Source organism: Engystomops pustulosus, chromosome 2 (genome assembly GCF_040894005.1).
Source record: "Engystomops pustulosus chromosome 2, aEngPut4.maternal, whole genome shotgun sequence".
Classification (NCBI taxonomy): domain Eukaryota; kingdom Metazoa; phylum Chordata; class Amphibia; order Anura; family Leptodactylidae; genus Engystomops; species Engystomops pustulosus.
In genome coordinates this window covers 79,078,498-79,102,180 of record NC_092412.1, presented here as the reverse complement: position 1 = coordinate 79,102,180, position 23,683 = coordinate 79,078,498, and the positions used below count along the sequence as shown (strand labels likewise).

Below are 23,683 nucleotides of genomic sequence, written 5' to 3'. Positions count from 1 at the left end.
ATTTTATACTGATTCTGTTACTTGCCAGTTCCTTGGTGGTCTTTGGTTCCTGCGTGAACTAGTCAATTACTTTTTTGGTTCTAAAATGTTAGTGGTTGTACAACACCTTCTCATCAACCGTTATGTATCAGTAAAACAATAATGTTTGACTGGGAATATAGTGATCTCAATTCAATACACCTAATGTATATAGGGCTTTTGTTTCTCTATGTATTGGAATATGTTGGTATAAGATTTGGCATTCTTTTGGATCCCAGTATAGGTATTCCTGTGGGATAAGCTGCTGGCAGAAAAATTATTTCACCATTAAACATAGAGTAGCATAAGGTATAGAGTAGTTTGCAGAGCAGGGGCGTGATGTTAGGGGGTGCAGAGCTTATGATCGCCTCCGGGCCCAAGAGGTTTAGGGGCCCTTTTGGTGGCACTTTCCCATATGAGAAGACTATTACTACAAACCATACATTTTAGTCGGGGGCCTGGCACATACTTTGCACTGGGGCCTATCAGCTTCTAGTTACGCCCCTGGTGCAGAGGTAACATTGACATGTTTAAGGAGCTACAAATGATTGGTTTAATGATCATGCCAATCAATCACAATGTATTGGGTGGGTCATGGTCAAATTTTAAGTAAAATTGGAGGTTTACAAAGACTTGAAGACATAGGCTATAAAAAAACACAGGTTACAAACACACAATTTATATTTTTTTCTAAACAAATAATAAATTCTTCTTGACACAGAAAAGGATTCAAATGATTGTAGTTTTGGGACATTCATAAATGCACATTAGATTAGATTGTGCAAGCAATGAAGTTTCTTTGGGAAATCAAGGTGAGCACTACTTACAGTATGCGATAAAATATGAAATGGATATGAATTTTGCTAATCATTTTTTTATTGAAATATTCTAGAGTGCTCTAAATTCGGAAATTTTCCACTTGCTATATGTGATTATAAACAATCTTATTTTGGCTAAGGCCAGACAGATAGATTTCTCACACTGTTATCAACACGCATGCACAAAAAGGTAGACCTTATCTCAGGTGGCAAAATGTAAAGGGGTAGCACCAGGGGGATCTTATATATGACTTTCTTCTTTCTAGTCCAGTGCAGTCTATCACTGGTCTTAGCCTTTGTCTACTGGGACAGTGATACAAGGCAACGGACATGTTTCTTTGACACTGCAGCCTCTGTATACAAACACAGACCAGCAGTAATGGGGATGGAAAAGAAAGGTATTTTATGATCTTTTGTTATTTTATAACACCCCCTGCTACTGGATCAAAATCTGTATATCCCATTCAGCTACCTGCCCAACCCTAAACACAAGTATGTGCTTCTGTAAAATTTCCCATGAAATTTGTACTAAACATTTCAAACCTGATTTGCCACATGGAAAATATTACTTTTATGTGTGATTTATGTGTCACCTTCAGCTTCAGAAGAATTAGAATCAAGGAATCAAGTATCAATCAAGAAGTAGAAAAGTGTATCATAGAATCTCAATTGACTCAACCTGCACATGACCATGGACTGCTTTCAGAGCGCAAGTCCGTTGTTCATGTCCTGTGTGTCAGTGGGCGATATCCAGCAGAAGGGACTGCCTGAGTAACAAACAGGGTTAGAAATGGGACCTGCTCTGTATGCATGAGCCCATAGAAGTAAATGGGACTGTGTGCTAGCCGCTGATATAACAGCTAGCATATGACAAACACAATGGTCATGTGCATAAAACCTAAAGAGAAAGTATTGTCAGGAATGACATCAAGTATTTTTTGTAAAAAAAAATGAGTACATTTTTGGCTTTGGTTTGCATTTCCGGTCACAGTCCATATTAAATGGAATCCTCAAATTCTAAAGTTTTCAAACTGGCCATAAGGCTCATATTAAACTGACATTTTATGATTTGTAGAAATGACTTAATCTCATTATTACAACTAGTATTATAAACTACGATACATACCCAAGATCTATGATCCAGTGACCTCTGTTAGAGACACAGTGGAAATTACTTACTTGCTTATGGAGTCAATCTTGAAGTGGTATTGACATTCAATGGAATTATTCTGCCGTATATATAATATATACTCAAGTATAAGCCTAGTTTTTCAGCACAAAAAATGTGCTGAAACCCAAACTCGGCTTATACTCAAGTAAATAAAATATATGTTTTACCAGGTTTTTGTGGTAAAATTAGGGGGCTCGGCTTATACTTGGGTCGACTTATACTCGAGTATATAAGGTACATTTCTTCAAGTGGGTGTTATTAAAAAAAAATTATTTGAAGATAATGCCCCTTAAATGCAGTTACGTTGTCCATTAGAAACAAGATTGTTTTCCCTGGATACGATTACTGCTGCTGGACTGATCACAAGCACAAAGACTGAGCACAAAGAATCAAATAGTTTTTGTATATGAAATTTCAAGGTTTCAATGTACCGTGTGGCAACTGATAACAGAGCAGGATAGCAGCCCTGACAACATTAATATACAAAAAATAAGATGAAAATGACAACCTTGAATTAGTAAATAAAAGCAGATGAAAATATATAATGGCCCAGATATACTAAGGGCTGTGCAGTTTTCTGGCGGACTTTGCACATTCTTTCATCTGCAAACTGTTTGCACATGTATTTAAGTAGTGTCCGAGACATATTTGTGGCACACGTGACACTTTGTGTCGCACACTGCATCCAACACAACACAAATTTCTACACTTAAATGGGCGTTACGGTGCTCAGTCAAACCGTGTGCCACTTTTATTATGCAAAGTCCAACAGAATTGTGTCATATGCCCCATGTTAATTGTGCACAAAAAATGGTGCACTCTGTTGGAGCAGTGCAGAGGATGCCAGATTTCTGAAGAATGGGGCCACAAATTACGAATCTGGTGCCCTCTGCACACTACACAGGCAAGCCGCACATTTTTTTGTAAATTTGGGCCAATATGTTTCCAAATAAGGATTGCATGATGTAGAAATGTAGTAACCAGTAAAATGAAATATTCTACTATGTATCATTATTGCTAAATAAGTAGTATAATTATTATTTATAGTCAATAGCATACTCAATAACATACTCATCAGTAGGAGCTTCTTCTTTATTAAATCATATTAAGGAAAAGCAATGCAACAAGTAATATTCTCGTCAGCATTTGGAACACTTAAGACAACTAAATTAAGGTAGCTTGTAGAACACTTCATATATGTGACACCTCCTGAAATAAATGTCCCTCTGTGGCCGCCATAGCTTTCAGTGGTCACCCCTTATATGCAATACATTAGCAAACTTTATCAATACAACAAGATACGAAAAAATGTATCTAGAGATTTTCTATATTTGCCTAGCTGTTTGTTTCCTCGCTCTCATTAGTAGAAAGGAAATCACAAAAAAAGTTTATCTTTATGCAACACAGGTGAATTCAGGAGTGTGTGGAATATATTATACCCTGATACCCTATATGCATATATCTTGCTGTTATCTTGCCAGAAGCTTAGGGTGCACTACTAAATACTAATTTTTCTTGCCATGCTTTCCCAAGTTATGTTATTCATTGAATATAAATATTAGCTATCTCCTCTTCCTATTGTGCACAGCCAGAGGCCTGACGTATTGAAGCTTACTTTATAGTCGATTTGCATATGCATTCCTATCATAAACTAAATGTTAATAGTTCTGATGACATTTTCATCTCGCTGATGGCCAGATCCAGGAGACACCACAAACATAGCAGCAACCAACAAAGCCAAGGATTTATTATCACCACAATGTTGATGAAGTGTTGTTTATTCTATGCCCTCAATATCTCACATTGACAATTAATAATCCCCATGCAATCCTAAAACACCTAGCAGTATCGGTGATAGAAGCAAAATGATACTTCAGTTAAGAATCCTAAACCTATGGAACAGAAAGACATACGATTATTATGACTCACAGAAAGAAACAAAAAATGTATTCTGCAAATTGAAAAACAATTATATAGCATTGTATTCAAATTACTAGAACAAATGTCACTTGGCTTTTGAATGACATATTTAGTCTAAGAATATTGAGTCATACGTTGTTACCCAAATTTATTCCATTATTTTAATAATCAAAAAATATATTCATTTCATGTGTATGCAGTTTTTTTCTAAAAACATTTTTAAAAAGGTTTTCCAGTAGAATAGTATTGATGACCTATCCACTAGATTGTCTATCAATATCAGAATGGTCCATTCCAAAACTCTGGATCACTGCCGATTAGTCGATAAGAAAACATCACAACACTGGAGTCCAGCTGTGTTTCCTTTGAAATTGACATTAATAGTTTAGTCCCTGGGCATATCACGATTGTCAGATCCCCACTGATCTGACTTTGATGACCAACCTTGTGGATAGATCATTTCTACCATAATCCTGAGGAATCTTTGTAAAGTTATAAAGCCCATGCCTTAAATTGTGAAACTTGTACGCAAAATATTGCTAGACCTTGAGTATACAACCCAATAATAAGGTGGCACAATGCTATCAAAAGTATATTGAGTTATTACTGAATATGTATGAATATGTAAAGTCCTAGTATCCTATCTAAAACAAATATTTTTTTTCTAATGTAACTCAACAAAGTACAGACACCTTTAAAAAAATCTGCATGCATGAAATTTAGACAAGTGCTAAGGGATCAAAGTTGTGTGTACCAACATTGTCACCATAAAAATCTCTTGTTGTATTGTTTCTAATTATTTCACTAAGGCTAAACTATACATTTGTAAATTACTAAAGAATATACTGTTCAAATGTATCTTATTTGTGTGATTTTACTTGTTTAGCTATTTTTCAGTTTTCCTTAAGTTATGTCTTATTTTATCAGTGTCACTGTGTCTTATGTAAATAGTGCCACTCACGTCCATGAGCTGTATCTGGTATTGCTCATCCTTGTTACTAAACTGCAATATCAGACATATCCCATAGACAAGATGGATAATGTTTTTGACAGAACATTTACCAAGTTTTTGACATTCCCAACTTTTTGATGCCATCAACAGGCATTATAGAGATAGCTGCTGGATTTGTCCATCGGCAGAGATCCCCCAGAGTGACCACTGGCTTATTACTTCCCTATCCCTGTCCCAAACATGACCGGACTACAGTTCCATGCCATCAACACTAAAATCCAGGTATAATTTCCGAATCATGATCACTAGAGACTTTGCTTAAGTACAAATTTGTTTCCATATATCATAATGCAATTTGGTTTTCATTTAATTCTGAACCCATTATAGTTGTTTGAGAAAATGGATGTATTATTGTTATGAAATATGAAAAAGAAATGTTTCCGTAAAAGTCATCATCCAAAGTTGATTCTGCATTTGAGAATAGTTGAGATTGTTGCTATTGTGAGTAGAGCTCGAAAGGATAATCAAATAGATATTTCCATCTTGCGTTCTTGCCTGTGATAGCTGCATGATGTTAGCAGTACACTGATTTGAAAATATTGCTCTGTGAACCTGTATTTGCTAAGCATTACCAGAAAAACAAATTGAAACTGTCAGTAATATAATGGGCCGTTGTAAACGATCATTTATATAAAGTAATGGATGCTTAATTAAGATCTTATGATAGTTGCAAATGTTCTGTGTGCCAATTTACCTTGTGTTATTTTTTTCCATTAAAATGTATGCATATTAATTTATTTTTTACGAATGGGGTTATTATATATAATGTCTGAAAGCTAATTGCACTCATTCATGTATATATTGTGACTTTTTCAAATCTGTTTTGCCTTTTTTTGCTTTGAACTGTGTAATTCTTTTTTTTTTTTATGAACTTATTTACATTTAATTATATGAAGTATAGACATTTTTCCTAAATGTAATTGTAAAATTAACAATAAAGATTGACGAGTTGTTTTATACAGTTTGGAGACTTTGTGCTGAATTTACTTATTTCATGTTTATATAGTTTGTCTATAAATTATGTCAATATCAAAGGTCATTTTGAAGGTTTAGCCCCGAGAGTTCACAATTGGGGCCTTCGCCATCTGGAACATCCTTATGTTATCCAATGACAAACAAAACACCTGGATTAATAAAACAGTTAGGCCCCATGTACATGACCATGTGCAACTTGGTGGTCGCAAGCAAGGGACTATGTGCCATTACTTATGGTCTGTAGTACATCAATGGTTTAGCAGTGCTCACCCTGTTGATGTCTGTGACACCAATCCTGGCACAATCAGGACCTGCTCTATAATCTGTGTCAGCACTTTCGTGGTGAGGTGAGATACAGTGCATGCGCCACACTGTAAATGTGCACAATAGAAGACAATGTGTTCCATCAACTAGCCACAGTTTGTGAGATTAGTTTACGGAACACATTTGTGGTCATATGCATGAGACCTTACTTTGAAATTCTCATCTAGATTTATTATAAATGATTTACTCCATGGCTAGAGTCATGATTATCAAATATGTGGGTTCCAACTCACAGCTTCACAATACATCAGCAGTTGAGGGGATGATGGCTCTAGAGAAGCAGACACAGCTCCATATATCACATAGTTGTTGGGTCTGGTTGCTTCAGTTCAATCCTGTTTAGGTTAATAGGGAAGAGCTACCATACTTATTATGGACATTACACAATATATAGATTTGTGTCTGTTTCTGGAGTGCCCAAGCCCCTGACTAATAGGGGGGATTGGAAGTTAATATACAAATGCTCTGATATTCAATACCTTACCCAAGGATTGGCCATAAATAGTCCTGTAAAACCCCTTGAAAGAGATTTTGTATTAACATAATGAGTTATTTAAATGCTTCCAGGAATTAGAGATAAAAGGTTCTTGTCGTAAAATCAAAAATTACCTGATTTACCCTATAGGTAAAATACTTATGTAGAATGCATAAATAGGTAATATTTTCCACGTTTTTCAAAGTAGAGAAGGGGTTTTCAGGTGAAAAATATTGATGGCTTTGCAGGTGTTACTGTTTGGGACGATCTCCAATTTGATATTGAGCCTCTGTTCTGTGGGTATGTTAACAATATATTTTCTGCTTGGAAAAGCCCTCTCAAAGTTTGGCTACATTTACACTGCCTCATGGGGAACGTATATATGGCCGACGTATATACGGCTGATATACGTCCCTCATATACTGCAATGTCCTATCTTTTCCCGTATTACGGCGCCGTACTCCATACATCCCTATGGAGAGGGGCGGGGGTGAGCAGCACCTCCTCCTCCTCTCCCCGCGGACCTCCGTGTGCCCACCGTGCTAGGGTACGGCGGGCAACGGCAGTGTGAATCTAGCCTTTCTTGTAATGTGTCTGTAAGTGGGGTATTAGGTATTTTACCAATATAGACCTATTAAAATGTTTGTATTGCTTTCTTGATATGTAAAGTGAAACCTCCTTTTTATTACCTCATCAGCCAGACATTCCTGGACATAAAATGGCTGCAGATGGAGGGTCATGTGTTCTCTATCTGTCCATATACTATCATAAGGTAATGGCAGGGTGACAATAGGCTTCGATTTACATACCAAGAAAGTGTTGCAGAACTTTTAATAGATGTATATTGTTAAATTAACTAATATCCTGACCCCCACACTTACACATTAAAAATATATGAGGTAGAGTGGCCAACCCCTTAAAGCATGGCAGACATGAACCTCTTCATTGTCCCACATCATGGCTACCATACATTCAGATCATATTTATGGCAACAAAACACGCATATTTAATGCAGTGGGCACATTCTACATTCTTAAACAATTTATTTTTCATAAACGTTGGCAAATTTGTTTTGGTAAAAGTGAAAACACCATTTCAACACAGACCATGTAATTTATTTTTCTATTATTATTATTTTTCGGGAAAAATGTTTGCAGATGTTTTTTAAAATGTTAACAACTCCAGTACAACTGACAAAATTGACAAAATACATTCTAATGTAAGATATGAGAGTGAATTTATAATATTCTGGTTGCCTTATAAGCGACTTCAGAATTTCTTGAGAGTTATTTTTGCCTTGCTCCTTGAAGACAAAACCTCAAGTTTTTTTTAAAAATCGTAATAAGAGATTGTGCAAAATACACAGGAAAATGTGTGAGAAATCTCAACTGAAATGAAACTCTCTGCATCTCAATGTAATATTTGAGATGTGGACATCAGTATGTGTATCCTTTATCTGCTACTACTGTAAAATATATCCATGAGCTTGCTGCAAAGATTCATCCAGAATTAATTATAAATATCCTTAGGAGCATATGGATTAAAGGATAAATGTAACTAAGAAACCAGAATATTTCATATTTGTAATCAGGTGGTGAATAGCTTCCTATGTAAATCTCTCTAATATTTTACAAGCTGACTTAGGGGATTTTACTATTCCTGTCAGATGTCATCATCATTTTGTATATATATCTGCAGGACTGCAATGCTCATTTATTCTTAAACCTTTATATTTAATTAGACCTACATACTCTAAGGCTATGAGACCTACATAGATGTATGGTATTACTAAGGACCTGTACATTTAAATTAATGTATAAGGAGTCAATCTCTAAGAAATTGGTATTAAAGCCCAGAACAGACCTAATCCTTGACTGCAGTCCACCCAAGAAATTTCTGCTCCCCTCTATTAAGACCGCAACACTTAACTTTGTTAAGGCTTTAAATATAAACTCAATTTCCCTGGTACTAAATCAGATAATTAGCTGTTATGCTTTTTATCTCTAAGCGCTAACAAAATCTATAGGCCCACTGACTACAAAGCAGATGATGTTTTGGGTAAGAAGGTTGGGACATGTTGAATTTCCAAGTCAAATCTAATGTTTTTAGGAGGTCCAAACACTGAGTGACAATGTGTATGGAGTTGTTGGAAATTATGTTGGCTTAAAGACCATTTGGCTGACTGCTATTAAATGCATGTGGTCATATTGAGCCTCTGTGTGCAAGTAGGCAACAGTACCTACCTGGAGCTGTTAAGACATTAAAAGTGGGTGTCTGGGCTTTAAGCAAACTGCATATCTGGCCTGGGGCTATTAAAACAATAAAAATCCTATGTCTACCTCCTCCTCTGTTTTACCGTGGCAACACTCATCACGGCCACGTCCCTGTATATTTACAGCGGCATCCCATCCGACTAATTCCACATGACTGAAACACATTGAAAGTGATGCTGTATCAGGGGTGAGGTAATATTGGGACAGGACATAAACATAATATATACAGATATACCGTTTGTTTCAAACCTGGACAACCACTTTAATTGAGACTCATCTCCATATCTGCATTATCAGTATGTATAGTGCCATTATTTTAAAGTAAAACAACAAAAAATACAGGTAAATTACAACAAATATATAAGTGTTATATGTGTTCGTGGTTCATAACACAGAAGCATGAACCTATTTCATTTTGTAGCTCAATTTGCCCCTTTTTCAGAAGTTTTCCATTTTTCTCCCAGCACATGAAGGTGAGCAGAGCACACCTTGCTTTTACACTGCACTGGCTCCAGCTGCATAAAGTATACAGTATGTGCTAGGAGAAGCCAAAGAAGGTTCAAGGAACTCATGACTCTTCTGTAACTCAATAAAACTTCAGGAAGATGGATGAACTGAGTGACCAATGACACTTGGTTCACCAGACCCCAAAATAAGTACATGTTGCTGTCCAAACCTAATGGTAGATTCCCTTTTACTTACTGATCGGTACTTTGGTTAGAAATAGATGCTAGTATAGCCCTGATGTTCCCAAATTCCAGTCTTCTTTTTCCATTAGCCCTTTTCCATGTCCCCTTCCTATATAACAGTAAACACCATTATGCATTTACATATCTCTATCTGTCATCTATATATATTCAACCCAATTACTTTTCATGTGCCCTTTGTCCCATCTGTCGTGTAAAACCATTTATAGTACAAAGTACAGGAGTTCCCCAACTTAAGAACACCCAACTTTCAAACGACCCCTAGTTACAGACGGACCTCTATGACCTATGGGGAAGTTTTCTGAGTGCTTTACTTTAGTCACAGGCTGCAATGATCTATCCATTCAAAATCCTTGTTCCAATGACAGCACATTTAAAAATCCAATTGACAAAAAAAAATTGTCTGGAGCAACAATTCTGTATTATAGCAGTTCCAACATACATACAAATTCAACTTAAAAACAGACCTAAATAAACTATCTTTTACATAAAATGGGGTTTGCCTATATATAGAAAACAACAAATAATATTTGCCATAGTCTTTCCCTTTTATCTAATAATGTATTTCATGCCTGTTGACGTGTTTTTTTGTGATTTACACAACATACTCATGGATTGCCATATTTTACTAGTGGTGCACAACACAGACAAGACCTTTATAAAGACATTAAATAAGCTTCTTATATTAAAAAAAAACTGTTGTAACAAAAACAAATAACTCACGCTCTATACATTTTGTGGATGACCAAATTGCCCTTAGCATTATCCACAGCATCTTAGTAAAGCTAGCCATTTGTGTCCTTGAGATTGCAGCTATGATGCAGCCCAGAACTCTACATTACACTACAACACATTTCTCAAAGGAGCTACTAGCTAGCCATTGGAGCGTATATTTCATTTCTGTTGAATGACAGAATTTCTCAGGCCTGTGGAGGTTTCTATACAAAAGAGAAAAAGAGCCTGCCTGCAGATAGCTTGGAAATACAAAATATGCAGAAAGGAAAGTGCACCGCTAGCATTAAAACATTACATAGAATTCGCCGGAGAAGCGCACATATTTTAATATGTTTTATCACGGAAAATCTGCCTATCTTAAAAATGCATACAAATATGTATAAATACATACACACATATATTACTCTACACAAATATAAGTATGTTGCACATATGTTAACACACAACTTCAATTTGAAGGTACAGATTATTAAATGAAGGATTTCATCAAAAGAGTTTTCCTATCTTAGGCATTTATGGCAAATATAGATAATATATTCCATGTCTCGTAGATGTGGGACCTATGCTACCTCTGCTCACAGCTAAGAGAAAATATGAAGTAAATGGAAAGATGGCTTCATGTTTACAAGTATCTGTCTCTATTTCAAAGGCCATGGCACAATCTTCCTTCTTCAGGTCGAGGGTGGTCCCAAACATGGTTACTAGATAAATAAGAATTGATAGTAAATTATGTAGATATGCCATAGATGTCTGAGATAAGCATATCCTTTTAAACTATTGAGCCCTATTCCTTAGCCAATAGGGAAGTTCCCACATCTGAATTTGCAATCCATCTATTTTTTTATATTAATTGCACTAAGGGCAAGTTGCACCGAGAAATGTGCACCATGTGTTTTGCAACTTAATTCTGTTGAGTTGCTGTATTAAATGTATCGCAAACTCTGACTAAGCACTAACACGCCCCTTTTCGTACACGTTTGGTCTGCGACTGGCACAAACACTTTATAAATGTATATGCAAGCCGATTCGACCTTTTGTTATGTGCAATATAAATTAAAAACTGGAGCATCTGTAATACAAGAAATTTTTGAAACAATACACATAAAATGTGACTAATACACTGATGCTAAAGATTACACATTTTCAATCTTCCATCGTAGTGCCCCATACGGCATCTTGCATTCCATAAATGGGATTGTTAAATAACTTACAAAGTTGAAAAAGTTGCAGGTGGTTGCTATTAAAACAGTTTTCTTTTAATCATGGCTCCTCCAAATAATGTACTACCTTATATTGAGAATGCAAAATAGTTTATAATACTGAAGAATCTGTTTAATTATTAAAAAACAACCTTTAATGCGCATAATGAACAAACATATTAAGAGAAAAGACAATGCAGCAAAAAGAAAGTTTCATCAGATCCATTTTTAACTTGCAATAAGGACAATGGCTGGTGGGGAGCCTGAGAAGGGAGGTACACTTGTCATACTTATTTATAAAGGATCTGAGACGGAACTCTGGGTGGACAAAAACCTCATGTGGAGCAAAAGATGAAAACATCAGAAAGGCACAAAAAGACTCATTACATTTATCCTACTGCTTGACATGGGTCTCTTGTTTTAAGCCCAATATTGCTCCAAGCTGTTTCTTAAAGAATAGCTTCACAGTTAGTAAGTCTGGAACTCGTGGGCCTCATTTATATTTACACACTATCTGACGTTTTCTATCTATCTATCTATCTCATATCTATCTATCTATCTATCTATCTATCTATCTATCTATCTATCTAAAAAAAAGTCCAGAGCAGCACTACATAGAGCAAAGTTTCAAATGGTGCAGAGCCGTATGATCCGTGGCAAAGGTTCTCTTAGTTATATCCAAAAAATAGGCAGCACTCAGTGGTTCCAATCAATGTTCAGGGATGGAGTTTATTCCATAGTAGCAGCAACGTTTCGGTGGTGGCACCAACCTCTTTCAAGCATGCTTGAAAAAGGTGGGTGCCACCACTGAAACGTCACTTCTACTATGGAATTAACTTCACCTCTGAACTTTGATTGGAACCACTGAGTTCTGCCTATTTTTTGGATATATCTATCTTTTTTATCTATCTATTGTTTATATGTCCTTTACAGCTATTTAACATACAGTTATCTCTTCTCCATCTTTGCACACTGGATGCAAGTTGTTGTTATACATTTTGAAGTCAGGCACACGTTATTATAAGACCATCAAGATTGATTTCACATATGCAATTTTCGGGCAGTATTCATGCAGTTCTTTGAATCAAAACCAGCAGTGGATTGGACAGGAATAGGAGATGTAAAAAGTTAGGACTTTCCCAATGAATCAACCTTTCTCAGCTACCCCCTTTCCTCCAAAAGAAAAAAAACACCAGTACTTCAAAAACAACATGAAAAACAATCAATTATTTTTACATTACAAGGGTGGTGTCACAGAGTCAGTGTTCAGTGCAGTTTTTCATTAGATTTATACTGAAGGTAAGTTATACTACATAGACTTTTCCTTTCTTACATTTCTTTCCTGCTGGATCATTCTCACTTTAGCCGAAACAAACTTTACATAATACTACCACAGATGCTACATGAAAAACTGCATGCATCACACTAGAGCTTTTAACTAACTTTCTCAAACATTTGGCTTGCTTGTTGGTAAATTCTTCAACAGGTTTTGCTCAACAGATATACAGTTTGAAACTGCCGCTAAGTTTCCTTTAAACATGTCATGGTATATTGACATTTCCCTTTTTTTGTCAATTTCTGTAAAGTTGAAACTTGTGTTAAAAAATGCGGGGGGCATTTATCAGAAATTGTACACCAGTCTTGTGGAGTACAAGAAATGAGGTAACAGCCATGCCTTGTTCACCACTAGGCATTGTGATTATGGTCCCATTAAGGACACCTCCACACTTAATGAGGATAATAGGGCATAAAAGAACATGCAGCTGGCCGTGGAGTGGACTGTCGGCTGTTTGGGCAAGCACAGGGTTCCATCAATTATTTATTTATGGTTATATTTATACATAATATTAGATATTATCATTCAAAAAATAAAAGGAATTGTTATTCTACCCATGACCCGACTGCCTTTGGAATCCTCTTTTTTTAGGTTTTTACAATGGGGAATTTACTATATCAAAGTACCTTCTCGCCTTCTCCAAGTTTTCCAAAAATGTCACATGAATGGAATTTTTCTCTATGTAAGATATATTACAGTATATACAGTGTACTTTCCAACTGACCTAGTTTACATAACCTGTATCACTATATAGATCCTCTTATGTACGTGCCACTTTGTATCAGTAAATAGGACATTGATTTTAATTATGTGAAAGGGCTATAATTTACTTTTCTATTCATGCTTTACTAATCAAAAGAAATACAAAAGCAAGAATATATCAATAGATTGAACCAGTGCACTTTACATAGAAGAATATTTCTACCCGTTATTTTATACAAATGAAAGATTTCTTTAACATTCTTTGTAATAAGTAGACTTTAGGCCAGATACTCAATGTATTCAGATTGTAAACAATGATGTGCCTTGGCTTTATCTCAGTTTTTGAGTAAGCATATAACAATAATAATAATAATAATAATAATTAATATAAAATGTGAATACTATAGCATAATAATAATAATAGTAATACCGTAATAATAATAATAATAATAATACATTTGTTATTAAAGAGAATCTGTCATCAGGAGCCCTTTTTCCATCTTCCCCATGCCCCCATAGAGAATAGTGTATACATTGCTAAAGAGTTTTTATAGTAAAAATGGCTTTTTCTGAAAAAATTGATAAGTTAGATGAAAGTTTACCCTTCTGTATGCAGAGTATGTCCCTAGTCCCCTGGGAGTGGCCAGTGAGAAATGCCCCCCCCCCTTGGGAAACAGTTCTGTCATGCATCGATTTCAAATTTAAGAAATATTCCATGTCCCCAATACCCCCCCCCCCTCATAACTCCCCCTTCCCTCTCTCAGGACGTCATACATGTCTGCCCAACTCCTAACTGGCCACTCCCATGGGACTAGGGGAACAGCTCTGCATACTGAAAGGTAAACTTTCATCTAACATTTATTTTTTTCAGAAAAAGCCAGTTTTACTATACACACTATTTGGCAACGTGTAGACTATTTTTTATTGGGACATTGGGTAGCCAGAAAAAAAGGGCTCACTATTTATAACCAAGCTAAAATGTTATTCCTAGAGTTTATTTTCAAGAATTTTGCTAAAGAAAAATAATACAAAAGATGTGTCCTCACTTTCCTGCTCTTGCTACAACAAGACATCCTTTGATCTGATAAATTTCTCACTGCATTCTTAATATGGACTTCAGTTCAGCACTGTCAGTTGAAATGAAGCTTAAAAACATCCACTGAAGCTTGATGCTACAATCAACAGTAGAATATTCTCATTTTTTTACAAATGTAATGGAAACAGAATATGGAAGTAGCCTCATGTGGGGAAGCACTCTCTGACGATCAACAGGAGGTAGGCTGGTTAATTGTGACTTTAGAAATGTAGCCAGAGACTCAATAAATGAGGACAGAATGTGTATTTGCATGTCATGTGAATATGAACGTAAGCCATTTCCTGACACACATTGTTCCCTCATTGTTCCCTTTCCACTTAGCCCAATGTTCTGATATTTTCCATTTTAGAAATAGGTTTTGTAAAAGCTTTATGCATTATGTCAATGCAACATACTTTCCCTGGCAGTGCTGCTGTAATGAAGGTCATTTTTTCCTTGCATTAGAAGAGAACTTTTTTTAAGTGGTCATATTTTAGTATTTTAATGAGGGGATTGAAACTGAAGCATGCTATGGTTAATGTGGAGAATGGAGCTGAATGTGAATTGGAAGTCTTAGCACACCTTTACTCCTAGAGACAATTATTATTCAGAATGCATAATATAATTCACATAAGAACATAATCACTATTTCAACATTGATTAGTTAAGTTAGAATACATGGGTATATGTTAATAGAGCAACTGTCCTTCCTTCACTCCTTGTGGCTAGGACAGGAAAAGAGAAAATCTCTTTTCTCAACTCCATTATCTTCCTATCGCTCAGCATAGCATAAAGCCAGTTTAACTGGATTATAGAAACATGTACATTAAAGGTTGCCCCCCAATTGCCCTACATCCATTTTTGGTTGTGCTGGGTTCACACCATGTTAATTACCATATGTTGCAAGGACAAGTCAGGAGGATTCCGACGTGTCCTTACAACTGACACAGACGTATCCCACTGTATGCCCGAAATACATCGCCCGGGGACTCCCCTCCCCTCTGAATGCGGGAGGAGGAGTGTACATTGGCAGCAGCTAGTGATAGGCTGCTGCAGATGAACGGGGTGTTTCCCCAATGATGTCACTTGGTACGTCTTTCCATCCTGCTTATTTTTGGCGTATAAGAGGTATAGTGTCCAGACGGATTCAACAACTATGCCTCCGTTTGCCACTATTTGTCAATGTATACCCTAAGCGTATATGTCGAGTGCTTTCCTGACGTATACGCTTAACATATACAGAAACGTTGTGTAAACCCAGCCTAAAGCTAACCTAATATGTCCTAGTTTATAAAACATAGTTAAAGGAAATCTGCCATCAGTTTTACTAATGGTAGTCTAGTCCTGCTAACAAGTGCCAGAGGAACTGTTATCCTCAGCACTTCTGTTATTATAACTTTATATGTCACAATTTTGTCAATACAGGTGGTCCCCTACTTAAGGACACCCGACTTACAGACAACCCATAGTTACATACGGACCCCTCTGCCCACTGTGACCTCTGGTGAAGCTCTCTGGATGCTTTACTATAGTCCCAGACTGCAATGATCAGCTGTAAGATGTCTGTAATGAAACTTTATTGATAATTCTTGGTCCAATTACACCAAAAATTTTGAAACTCCAATTGTCACTGAGGCAAAAGAAAAAAAATTGTCTAGAACTTCCATTATAAAATATACAGTTTCGACTTACATACAAATTCAACTTAAGAACAATCCTCCGGACCCTATCTTGTATGTAACCCGGGGACTGCCTGGTATAGAGTTGTAAATATTTCCCAGACTGATTAGCAGAATATTTACAACTCTACATTGCCAAAATTGCAGCATATAGAGTTAGAATAAAAGATCCTGAGAAGACTAGTTCCTCAGGAACTGGCTAGAAGACTAGTCTGCCATCAGTAAAAAGGATATCCTGTAAATAGAATAATATCTACAGTATGAATCATGTAATACTGATTCCAAAATAGATAAGCAATGTATAATATTACTAAGTAATGAAATAATAGCCTGTTGAGCCGCCCTCAAAGTAAATAACTTAAAATAATGATTTTCTGTATGGTTTTTCATTGTTGTGGAGTAATGTTCTGAATAGCTCTGCTTGACATCGTTGAGGCTTGTGGGTATTTGATAATGTACAGCTCTCTTTCCTGCCTGGAAATTCCAACCAGTGCACAGAGCACAGGGCAAATAGATTCTGATTCATGCCCCATGCTGATCAGTTACTTGTGCATTGGCGGGGTGTTAGCTGTTAAGTCCCTGACCTATCATACATGGATCAATAATCCTAGTTCACAGACAACTCCTTAAAGGACTTGCTACAGCATTTCAATTGTCATCTGGACTTTTTTATATAGTTATATGAAACTCAACTGAGGTGAGTCCAATCATAGTAAGTGCATCCTGCATATTCATTGTTCCCTGCACTCCCCTGTTCCTGATTGACAGGTCTCACTGTTACACCATGTTGCTCTATAGAACTAGTACTTAGTAATCGTCTGCCAATATTCAACGACAGACATGAAGTGCTCTGTTTACTTATTATCATAGATGTTAAATGCTGCACAATGCCTTGCAGGTATCTTGAGAGATAGAAAGGGACCTCTGTGATTCTGAAGAGAATTCCTGTTAGAGGGGTGAGAGAGACAATGGTTGTGTGTGACTCTGCTCTGCTATATCACTAACCACTCCCTCAGGAAGGAGGGAGTGAGTGAGATGTGAAGAGTAATCAACCTTCTTCCTCACCCCTCCACCAAGAATTCTCTTCAGCCAGATGAGCAGTGTCAGCCTCTGTGAGGATGGTGGGGTAGCTTGACTGCATTCTGCAGCTCCCCTTCTTCATGAATGGTACAAATGACAGCAATAAAACGCCAATTCCATGTATAGAGGGATCAGTGAAACATGTGAAAAGACATCTTAAAGGTACTGTGTGTGGTTTGTGGGGATCGCTGGTAACAGGTTCTCTTTAACATGGGACTGTAATCTTCTAATTGTAAATAATTGTATTGCTTGCCTAAATGCACCATACGGGTAAGCTGCCCAAACTTTGGTTATTATAGAGTTGGTGACACTTGCTTATCATCAAATAATCAAGGACATTCGGTTATTATTACATGGCTGCTACTTATCATCCGTAGTCCTATAGAAATAGTAAGGAGGTTATTCATTTCTATACACTGATTCTGCTTTTGGCCTAGTTTTTGTTAAATAATGACTTAATGGAATATGCTGTTGTTCATCTGCAGGTGTTCGTGTGGGCCATAAGAGGTTTGTTAGAGCTAATGTTGTCCTTGCTTGGAACAACAATGCCAATGGCTTAACTCTAATGAAGTTTTCAATGCTTTATTTTCAGAGTACAAAAGCATACAGAGCAAAGAGCTATGTCTTAGCAAGCAGGAATTTTTAAAGATTTTCACAGTATCTATGCAAAGAAACGGAATAAATAAGTACATTAGTGTTAGGTGTATTTCATATTTCATTGTACCTTTAACATTGACCATAATGTAGAAGAGATATAAAATGCTTGACATGGTAATAAGAACATATTCCGTTTGCTCAGTAAAAGGGGTAGTGGCCAAGGCTGGGGCAAGGAGACTCTTCACTGGAGCTGCCAATTCATCATTCCCTGTTTCTTGAGCTGTAAGAAGTAATATTGAGACTAAACAGGGATATTTGAAAAAGAAAAAATAAAACCTTTCAAGGACAGTTCTTGAAGCATTTTCTATTACCGTCTTATTGAAGTGAGGATTTAGCTGTGGAAATACTTTTGAAAATGAGGTATAAAGATGTAGATCTTTAGCTAAAAGCTAAGTATTTTTGCAAATTATGTTGTACTTGTCCCTTTGCCACTAATCTCATTCTTAGCCCTCATGAACACTTCATATGCTGAGACGGGTTGCAAGCAGCGCAATGTTTGCGGCCCATTTCGGCCAAGGGAAAATGGGTGGAGTGAGTGCTCCTCCCCCTTCGTCGTATCGGTCAGGGTGCATTGAGACATGCCGGCCTCACGACACAGTGACTGTGGATAATATAAGTCAATTTCTGCAGCTAGTTAAAAAACAATATACAGGGTTGTGTACACGAGGCCCTAATGTGGCAGATATTTCTGCAGTTAAAATATAATTCTCATCGCTAGTAGATCATAAGACAGATCAACAGATCAATATATTTATATAACAAGGAACAGATCCCAATAATTTCTGTGCAAACAAAAAACTACCGGCAAACATCAGATTACAGACATCAAGAAAAAAACACTGGCTATTAAAAGGATTTTATTTTACAAGAGACTTTTATTACCTTCTATAGGATAAATGAGAAATAAAATGCTGGTTACCCCGCTGATTGCTAGAATAGAGGTCCTGACCCCTCTATTCCTTCCTTACTACGTTTAAGAATGGCTTTAGTTTGGAGGAATTTCAGACATTTATCACCCATTTTATGGTTAAACGCCTTTAATAGCTATGTCCACCCTCATAAGTGTTTTTGTGTCTCTATAGCAACATACTAAGATGCTGCAAACAAATGTTGTCACTTGTAACCCTGTAGTGTTGCAGTCTCAAACATCTGACCCTTGCTTTGTTAGGTTAGCTGTAAGCGTAGCACAGAGGAAACTGAATATTGGGAACTACAAAGAACTTTTCTGTTGTCTTGGAGATGCATAGTATGTTTAGGGACTGTAGAAAATAAAAGAGTAAGGCATTTTTACGTCCTCTTCATTCCCAATTGATGAGACAAAAAATGGTTATGAGTTTTATAAAGCTCCTCTGGCAGTGTTTACATAATAATCAATCTCATTTAATCAAGGGGTGGTCAGCTTTCAGCAAATAACTGATATTATTTGTGTAATAAAAAGTTATAAAGTTTCTAATATACTTTCCTTATCAATTCCTGACAGTTTTCTAGATCTCTGCTTGCTGACATTCTACAGGGAGCTTCATTGTTTACTTTCTGTTGATAAAAGCCGGTTGATAAATGCACAATGCTCGTTATAACACACAGCTCTGATTACTGTGCAGTTATTCTAATGGACCATGAACCATGGACCAGTATTTTATAGAATCTTATAGAATGACAGCAAGCAGAGATCTAGAAAACCAGGAGGAATTGATATAGAAAGCATGTTGAAAAGTATGTTCATATTTGGTCAATCTGGTGATCATTGGATGAATTAACAGCCCGTCTTGATAAGACATAACTTAGAAGGTACCATTCACCGTCAAATCTCATCTCAGAAACGTACTATATGCATAAAGAAACATGAGAAATGATATTAGACAATATCATAATATCATAAAATATCAGCTATCATTTTGTTCAAACTAATGTTCTCCCTATTTGATTAGCTAACACAGTGGTTGCATAGAGACAGCCTGTTCCATAGTTTGATCATACCAATTACATTAATATTATGAGTTCCTGAAGATTTTGGTGGGGCTACCAGACTATCATCATCATCATTAAATAAAGGTGTAATAAGGTCCTCCTTATTTTCATTGAAACATTGTAATGTTTTATTTACTGTTTTATATGAAGAGATTATATACTGAATACAGTATATAGGTATTGGGAAGAACTAGAGTTAAGAATATTATTGTGGTCATTCCACTTTGTCATTGGATACTTTGCCCACCCCAGATCTACAGTATGGTGCGGGGTCCATCACAACTTTATTGATCACTGAGATGGATGTAATTTGAGAAATCCTATAAAGATTAGAATCATCTCCTTCTTTCTCTAGTGGTGCTAACATAAGTACAGAAACACACCGCATAGGTCTCTCCATGAGGTCACTCATAGACATCAAGTGTTGTATTGCTCAGAAATGATTACATAGTTGCATAGTTAGAATTATAAAGTAATTTATTCACTCCAGGTGAGAGATCCGATAGCTTGACAAGCAGCAAATGCTGAGTTTAAAGATATGTAGTATCCATTTATTATTGTCATCTAACTTAACATGAAGATTTAAGGGTCATGATTGTTGTGGATGTATGGGTTAGCTGTGTCTATATCAAGTTTATGTAGTTTATGTGTTTCTTAAATTCCTAATTGATTGACTACATCATGAGAAATGCACAGATGGGCAAATGTTCTAAAGGTTCTCGCTGTGTGAGCGGGCAGTAGGTAATCCACACAACACACAACTCATGCATGGAGCATGCAGATCCTACAGAGCCATATAGCTGTCTATAGAGATCTAGAGGCTTATTATAACACATGGGATTGTTTCCCTAGAGTCACTATATAATACGTGGAAGAATTAGGTTCACCAGCCTAGATTTCACTATGCACATACATGTTTGCCTGTAAGACAAGCATTGTAGTTGTACAATAGCTTTCCCATAAATAAATAGATGACATGTTTTAAGCTTTATCATATGCTGCATTTAGTTTTAATCAGGGTACTAAGCACAATCTGCACTGCCCCTCCTGCTCTGTAACATGCTGCCTGCATATATGTGTAGAACACTTTGATTTGCTTCTTCTGCTCTATAGCATGCTGTTATCAGGTAGAACACTATGGACAACCTGCTCAGCTTCTCCTACTCTATAACATGCTGCCCTTATATAGGACATTATGCACTGTACCATCTGCTCTGCTCCTCCTGATCTTTTACATGCCCCTGCAGGTAGGACACTATGTGCAATATGTGCAACTTCTCTTGCTCTATGACGGCTGTTTTCAGATACAACACTATGTGCCAGGGCCTTAATTAGGAGAGGCAAGGCCTTGCCTTATAGTAGACTTCTGAAAGGGGCCCCCCTTTGACCTTAAAAAAATATGCATATTTGCATACTCACAGATGTGAGTTACAATCACACACATTTATACACTCATATATACACACATTTATATACAAATACGTGCAGCATATACACACAATATGCATACAGACAGCATGAACATATTTACAGTATACCCACACCACATATACACATATACATACATACATATAGGATATAAACACATACATGCATGAAGGTAGAACAGCACTGTGAAGGAGGGGACTAAGGTCCCAGTGTGGGTGCAAGCCTCCACTGACCCGACTCATGGTTAGCAAACAATTGCCAAAGGAAATGCAGTACCATTTTAAACCATTGCAGAATATACACAAGTATACAGCAAATACACACATGCATGCAATACCATATATAGACATATAGCATATACACACACAAAGACACACATACAGTATATAGACCTTCAATACCCCAGATGCCGGGACCCGTGACACTGCGGGCCCCATAGCAGCTACTATGGCTGCTATCTCTGTAGTTACATCCCTTATACGTATGTGCAATCTCATCAGCGTTTACTGATCTACATTGTATTGTTATGGCGATACCTTCTTTTTAATGTCTAGCACTCTGGTCCTTTTAATTATCAGAGCACTGGAGATCCCACAGTAGTGTGGACCTAACCTTTACGGAATGTATTCATTATTGCAGTAGGTCAGAGAGAAAAAGCAGCTACCATCTGGCAAACGTTTCTTTATAGAAATCATGGTCAAGGTCCTGCAAGGCTTTAAAGCCATTAGACTGGGCCCACAGCTGTGATTTTCCTTTCCTACTTTTCAGAACTGATTAAAAACTGATGACAAATTGATATGTTTGCAGCAGATTTTCAATTTCTTTCTAATTAACAGATCATGATAGAAACTGATTATGACTGATATAAACTTATGTTCTTTGGCATCCGTTTGAGTTCCATAAAAATGAATGGGATCCATTAGCTGATCCATCATCATTAGTTTGCACTGTGGAGAGTATAATATTATCCTGAAACTTTGTGGTGTTATTTTTGTTTGCTAATTCATGATAGGAATTGCTGCATCACGTGCATAACGGACAGTAAGAGCTCCCAACAGACTCCATTGGTTATGATTGGGTTGGTTGGGTTTCTGTCATGGGGCTCTGAATGTTACAGACAGCCCGGAGCTCACTGTTGCTCCTCCACCCTCCATGACCCTTACTAGTGGACTCCTTCCTTCTCTCCTGCTCCTTCAGCAGGTATGTACTTGGTCCCGAATGGACTGAGTGCAGAACTGCCAGTGTTAGGAAAGGAGAAAAGCAGACGTTAGTGAAAACATGGCATCACTGAGCAGAAGAGGTGCTTGGAGAGGTGAGTATTTTTTGCCTGGCATCTGCATAGGTTGTTGATTGCTTTGTAATATTATTTCTGGTCTGGGGTCTGCATTGCTGATTATTTGGTGTGGGGTTTGCATTATTTATTGCCTAATCTAAGGTCTGCAATAAATATTGACTGGTCTTATCTTTGTATTATTATTTTCACGGTCTGGGAGTCTGCATTATATATTGTCTAGTCTGGAATATGTATTGTGATTCAGTATCTGGAGTGGTGTCTGTATTATTATTGTTATTATTTATCATCAGGTTTGTGGTCTACATTATTATAATGTCATCTGATTGATTGATGGTTTGTTTTATTTATTTTCGGTTCTTTGGTTCTGTATTTTTATTTATCATCTGGTCTGGGAGCTGTATGATTTATGCACCGGTCTTGGGTCTATATTACTTATCCTCTGGCTTGAGGTCCATTTTATTGTCATCTCCGCTGGGGTCTGTATTGTTATTTATTGTTGGTCTGGATTCTGTATTATTTTTTATCATGTTGTGTGGGGTCTATACTGTTTGTTGTCTTTTCTGAGGTTTGTACTAGTCTGAATTTCTTGGAAAGGTATATGGGCTACAGTACTTGTTAAACATTGCTCTGCTTCTTCTCCATTATGTTCATTGCCTTGAACGTGAATATTGTAATCATTTCAACGTTTTATACTTTTTCTGTGCAAAAGCCTGGAACCTTTATTTTTGTGTAGCACCAAGTGTAGCACTGGTTTCCATAACCAGAAATCTTATATGGCTGAACTCTACAGACATTTATACCATAGTTTTTTTCTGCATGTTCTTAATAAACATAGAC

The 23,683-nt window shown here is 36.8% G+C and overlaps 1 protein-coding gene across 6 annotated transcripts in view; it reads left to right on the top strand.

The window, feature by feature from the left end:
* Nucleotides 1-23,683, top strand: part of PCDH9 (protocadherin 9) — a 1,504,706-nt gene that overhangs the window by 51,663 nt on the left and 1,429,360 nt on the right. The window lies entirely within an intron of this gene.